At 49.5% G+C, this 7,888-nt stretch overlaps 1 long non-coding RNA gene across 1 annotated transcript; it reads left to right on the plus strand.

The window, feature by feature from the left end:
- The first annotated feature begins 3,938 nt into the window (after positions 1-3,938).
- Positions 3,939-7,032, plus strand: LOC308428897. The gene is made up of 3 exons (XR_013975314.1): positions 3,939-4,028; positions 4,758-4,993; positions 6,784-7,032. It is a non-coding gene; the product is annotated as an uncharacterized lncRNA (long non-coding RNA).
- Positions 7,033-7,888: the final 856 nt, after the last annotated feature.

Here is a 7,888-nt window from a genome sequence, read left to right on the forward strand (position 1 = left end):
GAGTCGTTGTTTCAGGAACTGGGGTGCATGTGTGGGGAAAGCCCACAGTTAGGCGTTTTCTGTCATCTATGTTTACAGAAGGACAGAGAAGACAGGAAGCTAAAGTCACTGGAGAAAGAACAGGCAACACAAGATGGCCACTGGCTCCTCTGGAGAAAATGAGCTGGCAGATAGCGCTAGACCTGTGAGGAGAGACAGCACCCGAAACAGGGTACCTTCCTAAAGCACTTTCTACTCTCCCAAATCAAAGGATCCCTAGACAGAGCAGAGCGCAAACATTGCTGCTGACCTGGCCTCCAGTTGGCCTCTGTTGGAGGGTATTTTTGCATCTTCGGTAGCTCACGCTGGGCTCAAAGTTACTACACTGTCAAGGTCAATCCTAGCTGATAATCTCTCCTGCCTAGGGTCATTAGAGAGGAAGGAGCCTCAGCCTAGAAAATGCCTTGAAAAGATCCAGCTGTACACAAGCCAGGAAGGCATTTTCTTAATTAGTGATTGATGGGGGAGGGCCCAGCCCACAGTGCGTGGTGCCATCCCTGAGCTGGTGGTCCTGAGTTCTGTAGGAAAGCAGCTGAGCAGGCCGTGAGGAACAAGCCAGTAAACAACTTCTCCATGGCCTCTGCATCAGCTCCTGCCTCTAGATTCCTGACCTGTTTTAGTTCCTGTCCTGACTTCCTTCGCTGATGAACAGTGATTTGGAAATGGAAGCCAAGTAAACCCTTTCCTCTCCAAGTTGCTTCTGGTCATGGTGTTTTATCACAGTGATAGAAACCCTGACTAGGACACTCCCTTTCCAAGTGCTGGGATTACCGGCCAGCCACTATGTTTGTTTTGGGTAAATTTGTTTATTTATTTAAAGATTTATTTATTATGTATACAGTGTTCTGCCTGCAGGCCAGAAGAGGGCACCAGATCTCTTAGATGGTCATGAGCCACCGTGTAATTATTGGAAATTGAATTTAGGATTTAGGAAAGAGCAGTCAGTGCTCTTAATCTCTGGGCCATTGGACCAGCCTCCAACTGATTTATTTAAATCTACTTTGTGTGTGTGTGTGTGTGTGTGTGTGTGTGTGTGCCTTTTCTTTCATGAATGTCTGTGCACCATATGTATGCCTAGTGCCCGAGGAGGCCAGAAAATGGCCTCAAACTCCCCAAGACTGGAGTTACAGATGGTAACTTGTAAGTTCCTGTGTGTGTGCTGGGAATTGTACCAGGATTCTCTAGAAGAGCAGCCAGTGCTTTAACCACTGAGCCATCTTTTTAGCTCCTCAGGTAAACTTTAAAGATCTCTCCTTGACAGCACCCCCCTCTAGTCAGTTCTTAGCTGGTATTCAGGACACTGGCCTTTGACTTTTGAAGACGGCCACAAGTATGGCACTCCGGTGACAGACTTTCTGAATAAACAGGCCTTTCTAATAGTCCTGGTTATGTATGTATATATGGTAGGTGGGATGATCGCAGCCACTCCAGCCGTAAGTAGATTTTAAAGGGCTCGAGTGCATTTCTCTGGCCTGGATTCTGAGTAATTCATTACCTCCAGATCAGTAAATTCCTCTGTTTCGGACTTTTAACGGGCACTCACTCTGCAGGACCCCAATGCTGGCCTTTCAAATCATCCCTGGATCCGTTCTCCCAAGATCTCACCGCTGCTATGGCCCTTCTTTATTTCATAGGACACTCAGCCTATAGGTAATCCGCGTGGGCAGTGCATTCCACCCTCAGCCTATAGGTAATCCGCGTGGGCAGTGCATTCCATTCTCATTACTCTGGAAGGCCCTAGTTCTCTGGAAAGTTGGAAACAGGTTTCTATCTACTATAATATTATACGGATCCTATCAAGCCTCTGGGGCTCTATAATTAACTGACACTTTACTTTATCTCTTTCTGTCCAGAGTAGATCTAACCCCAGGAGGTCATATGAGAACCTAAATTTATCTGTCTGGGCCCCTGATCTCTCAAAGTCTGAAGTCCAGCAAGACTGAAGACATAAACATTTCTACCCTGTTTTAGCCTGAAGTAGCCAGGTCACCTAAGTGGTTTTAGTGCCTACCCTTTGAGAGGGACTTTTAGGCAGCTACCAAAAGCCAGACTTTAGCAGGAATGGCCACTGAGGCTGGCTCCCTGAAGTCAGCTTGGGAAATTCCTGTTCCCCTGGAAACTCTCTGATTTTTAAGGATGGGGAAGTATCTTCTGGCGCTCCTTAAGACTGACAGTGCTGTTTGAGGCAGGGCTCTGTGGCCCACTGTAGGGAAGCCATTTCCTTTTGGTCAAGCAGGGCTGGTCTATAGATTTGTCTGTTTATCTATTATTACATTTGTTAGTGTTTGTGTGTGTGGCAGAGAGTAGAGGTCAGAGGTCAGCTTGTGGGAATCGGTTCCCTCTTCACTATGCGGGTCCTTGGGATTGGAGTCAGGTTATCAGGCTAGGCAACAGGTGTCTGAACCCACAGTCCTTATGTCCCTTCCTCCCTTTCCTTTTTTAATCTACTCAATTACATGATTTATTTATTATTTTACTTAGCAAAAGAATGAGATCTAGTAAAAAAGAAAAAGGAATGAGTTATGATTTTTGACTCTGGCCCTGGGTAGAGAGATAACATTCTTAACTGCTAAAATATGAGTGGGTAAGGTGTGGTGTCCAGTTTTAATCTCAGCACGTGGGAGGCAGAAGCAGGATTATCTTTTGACTTAAGGCTAGCCTGGTCTTTCTAGTCTAGCCAGAGCTACATAGTAGGCCCCTGTCTCAAATCAAACTGAACTAACCTCCAAACCCCAACTGTATTAAGGTGTAATTTATAGACAACAAAAAAAGTGCATGTTCAATGTATGTGTGTCTACTCATGAGTTTTGACAATTTGGAGAGGCCTCCAGCCATGACCCAAATTACCCCTTCCCAGAAGGCTGTCTTGGGTGGTTGCACCCTCTTTCCCACTGCCCCTCCCCTGGACTGTGTGCTGTGATTCAGATTAGGCAAACTTCATAGTCTTGCAGCTGTGCAGCGCCTGTTGACTCAGGCTTCATGTGGGTGGGGTGGGGTGGGGGAAAGGGGAAAGGGGAAGGCACACACTTCTGTGCTGCGGTTTTGTGGTCTGTCCCTTTAGCTTGTGGGGTAGTGGTGCCTTTAAGTAGACAGGTGTTTCTGGATTGAAACTAACAGTAAGATGGTGAGGGGCTGCAGGCCCCAACTGCCCCTGTGAGTAATAGACCCTGAGTTGCTAATGTAGCCTCAGCGGCCCTGGAACTCATCCTGTAGGCCAGGCTGGCCTCTGCTGGGTTCTGGTGTCCATCGGGCTAACACGTTATTTTAAAGAAACATTTATTTATTTATTATATGTGAGTACACTGTAGCTGTCTTCAGACACAGCAGAAGAGGGCATCGGATCCCATTACAGATGATTGTGAGCCACCATGTGGTTGCTAGAAATTGAACTCGGGACCTCTGGAAAAACAGCTAGTGCTCATAACCTCTGAGCCATCTCTCCAGCCAACAGTCCATTTTTTAATTGAACAATTCGATGTACATCTAACTCAAAGGTTTTTGACCTCTGCGAGAATCTTTAAAGTTGTTCTCGCCCTCTTGCTGGGGGCTTGCTGCATTCTCTTGCTTGTGTCTGACTCAAGTCAGTTGTGTGGGGACCAGGCCTTTGGTTAGGTGAAGGTTTTCCCTCTGCTTACCCTGTACAGCCCTGGGCACCTCAGCATCTAGAAGCCCCTTGCTGAATTGAACTCAATCGTTTCTTCCTGAACCTGCCACTCCCCAGTGATCCAGGCAGTGGATAAAGGCTGGCCTGGGAGGGGCCCCAGCTTCTCTCTGAGATACTAGCTGCCCTACTCTGGACACACCCACAGGGGCGGAGGCACAGTATTTGGCAGAGTCCCTGTCTCCTATAGCCTAGTTCTATCTAGCTCCTCCCCAGGCATGCCCCTCCCCAGAGGTGGGCATTACTGAACAAAGGCCTCAACTGGATCTATTCAAGGAGGTGGTAGAGGGCAAGTTCTCCCAGGATATGAGACTCCTGTGGCTGGAAGGTAACTGCTCTAGGGGGTTGCAGTCCTAAAAGGTAGATGCCACACAGAGCCCACAGCAGTGGAGAGGGGCCTGGGGATTTAGCTGAGGATAGATCTGAGTGGAAACATCCCTTCTTCCTGCCCCCTGCACTGCCCACCCCAGGACATTAGATCTCAACAGTCCTTCCGTGTGGGCCTCTACCCTACCCTAAAGTAGGGGCTCTAAAGACTGCTTGCCTGGAAGCTACCTGCTATAATCCAAGTCTTAGGTGACCACAACTGACTTTGTAGACTCTTGGAGAGCCTCTCAGGAGTCTCCCTGCTGGCCTCTTATGTCTCATCTCTAAGGTAGCTGTAACCTGGAATCCGCGTCACCTGTAGGTGAAAGGCAGCTGGTAGGATGGGGTGTATCTCCTTCCCAGGCTTCACCAAGGGCCTTCCAGACGAGCCTAACAACCTCTAAGTGCCTGGGAAACTGGCAGAGTAGCATTCCAGGACTGTGACACTGGAGCTAAGGTCTCCAGCCTCTCAAGGGGAGGTAAGGAGACGGGAAGTAAGGCCAGTGGCGGTAGGGAAAGAGGCCCACCTGACCTTTGCCCTCCCAGGGGCCACCAACAGCCCCCTTTACAATGGAGAAGACAGCGCCCAGGGTCGTGGTGGGGAACCAGTGCTCTAGCCAGGAACTGTACGGAGAGCAAGTAGTGAGTGGGCAGACGAGGCCCCGCCACTCACCCTTCCTCCTTCCCACAGATGAGCCGCCCTGGACCCCCAGAGGAGAAGGTCTCTGACACCCAGTTGTCTGGGGCTCCCGACGCCCCTGGAGATGCTCCTGGTGATGACATACATGGTGTAGAGGATTCAGACTTGGTGCCCTCTGTCACTCTGGCTGCAGCCCTCATCTTATTGTTCCTCCTGATGTCCTTCTGGCTGGCGTAGCCACCCTGCCAAGCTTCCTACTAAGTGGGTTCCTGAGCAGAGGGCAGCAGGTCAGCTGGGCTTCTAGCTCCACCCTGGTCAATGGCATTCAATGTTGTGTAAGGGAGGAGCCTGCCGGAGGCTACAGCCTGGACCCTTATGCCTAGACAGCTCATGTTCGTTCTGCTGGCCTGCTACCATTGATAACTAACTTTAGCTGTGTTCCTCATCTTTGGAAAGCCTCCCAGGGGGCTTCAGATAAAGCTGAATGACTGGGCATTTGTGTCAGTGAGTGGGAGTAATGGTGTGGTCAATCTTTTTATTCTGGGGCTCAGTTTCCCCAGTTTTCAAGGTAGGCTGGTAGTGCCTGTTTCTTGGAATTTTGAGGAAGATGCCCAGTAAGTGGTCTTCTGTAGTCACTCTGATCTATGCATCCCAGCACACCCGCCTCTGAGCATTCACCCTCGGGGAAAGGGCAAAGAAGCCGCCTCCAAAGGATGCAATGGTCTCAGCTGCCACCTGGTGGTCAACGGTAGAATTGCTCCTTGGGAGTGTTCCAAGAATGGGCTTTTTCAACTTTTCTTTCTTTCTTTCTTTCTTTCTTTCTTTCTTTCTTTCTTTCTTTCTTTCTTTCTTTCTTTCTTTCTTTCTTTCTTTCTTTCTTTCTTTCCTTATTTCTTTCTTTCTTTCCTTCTTTCTTTCTTTCTTTCTTTCTTCTTCTTTTTTTTTTAATTGCGAAATTTTGAGATTTTTGGATGAGAATGGATCCCGTTGCCCAGTGAAAACTTCTCTGACATTTGCTGCTGATGTCTGTTTTCCCATATCTCTGCCTTTGATCTAAAAGCCATTAGAAAGGAGGCAATTCTCCTGTCTTAAATTTAGGACTGCAGGTGGTGACCTTTTTAGGACACTCTGCCTTCCTGCCTTCAGCAGCCTGGGTTCTAAGAGACTTTCCTCTCAGGCCTGACTGATTTTTAGGTAGGACAAGGCCATGGTACAAACCTACCTAAAGAACCCTGCAGCTATCCACAACCCACAGGGTCATCGCTCTGCCAAGCTTGGGGGAAGAGTTCACTGAGGCGGCAGAGAATGGGCTAGGTAAGCCAGGGCTGCTGTGGCCTGGTTGCTGGACTGTCAGGAGGCTCTGGGACGTCTCCAGGAGGGCTGCCTCAGAAGGTGGGATGTTTATGTTCTCCACACGCCCGCTTTCCTTCCAGGAACGCAGGGTCTTGGGGGGATTCCTAGAAGCAGGAGGGGCTCTGGTTTCTGAGCAATTCTTTGCTTGTGCCAGGGTTCCAGGAGAGGGCGCTGCTCCTTCATGGGACTATGAAGCACACGACTGTGTAGCCCACTGGGGACAAATTCCTCTGATCTAGCATGACAGCACTTTTAGTCCAACACTTGGGTCCTGTGTTCCCAGGCAATATGAGAAGTGAAAAGAGGCTTTAGGTGGCCTCAGAGAGTTTTGGAGGAGTGTAGGTGTAATCCTTGAAGCAGTGGTGACAGGCACTTCAGGTAGACTGAGGGCAAAGGCAGGGAGTTGGAGGATGCCTTCCACCAGCAGGATAGGAGGTGGCATGCTAGGGGTGAGGCGACCAGGCAAAGAGGGAAGGAAGTGGAACTCTCAGTGGGCTGCCATGGGGCAGACCTCCACAGTAAGGCTCTGAGCATGAGAAGTAACAGGGCCTCAAGTACGGCTCCCACAGCCTCTGGCCTTCTTCTCTTAACCCTATCTCTGCTGGAGGAGAGGAGCTGAAGCCAGATTCTTGGTCCCTTTTGTTCTCTCGTCCCCTTGGGTGCAGCTGGTTAGATAACAACTCTGAACTCTTTGGAACTTAGCGCAATTGTCACTTTCTGTCAGGTGTGATCCCAAACCTCTCATTCCTTCTGACACTTCCCACCCATGGAGCTGACCGCATGCAAAGCCAGAAGAACATCAGTGTCCTTTCTCTCGATGGCTGAGGTCACGGCTGAAAATGTCAGATGTTTATGGCAGCAGCATCTTGGAAATCATGAAGACTGCGGGCTTCAGGGAGCTCAAGAGAGCTGCACCGTGGACAGGAGCTCTTCCAGGCTTGCCTGCCTGAAGTCCAGGTTTTACCCACACCTCAGGTGCTAACAAGCTCCGCATGCAGGCCAGGGCAAGTGCCTGCATTGTTAAATAAGAGTCATGGAAATGCCCTGTGGTTTTCATGTTTCCAGGGGCCAGGTGGAGCGAGCTGGCCCCGATCCTGGATTCTCACATGCTCAGCCCATCCTCACAAGTACCTGGGGAGAATGCAGGCCAGGAAGAAATTGCATCTGCAAGGAAAATATTGTTTTATATAATTCAGTGGCCCGTTCTGTAAACATTGTGGTTCTGCCTCAGGTTTTTTTTTTTTTTTTTTTTCCTGCCAGACTCCTACCTCCGGCTCTTCCCGGGAGCACCAGGCAGCCAGATGCCTGAGGTTAGGAAAATATGTGCTTTGGGTGAGTTTGACTGTTGCAAAGGGTGACAGGACAGACTTGGGGACTTTACCAGGTGTGTCAGAGAATCCAGGAGTGGGGCTGGTTGAAGTTTTCCTCCAGAGGCGTGTAGAGAGACAGTGTATGGATACACACGTGGATATGAACTTCTGTATTTGTGTGTGCATGTGGGTATTTATGCATGTGTGTCCATGTGGTGTTTGTATGGGGGTGAAGGGGTGAGATGAGGGATGGGGGTTGGGGGGGGCATCTTCAAGACCTGGAGTAAAACTGGTATACTGCCTCCCAGCTGGGTCAAGCACAGGCAAACATTTACAGAGAGGGCTCAAGGGGTTCACAGAAGGGCAAGACCAGTGCCTCCTTGGGACAAAAATGGCTTCTGTTGTTGAAGAGAGTAGCTGAAGGTTTGTGGGCACTGATGTGACCTTCTCTGTTTATACTGTGGACACAGGCTCCCGGGCAGCGTTGCCTCTAGGCCCTTGACAGAAAAATCTTGGGCT

This window comes from Micromys minutus (assembly GCF_963924665.1).
Source record: "Micromys minutus genome assembly, chromosome: 13".
NCBI classification, from domain to species: domain Eukaryota; kingdom Metazoa; phylum Chordata; class Mammalia; order Rodentia; family Muridae; genus Micromys; species Micromys minutus.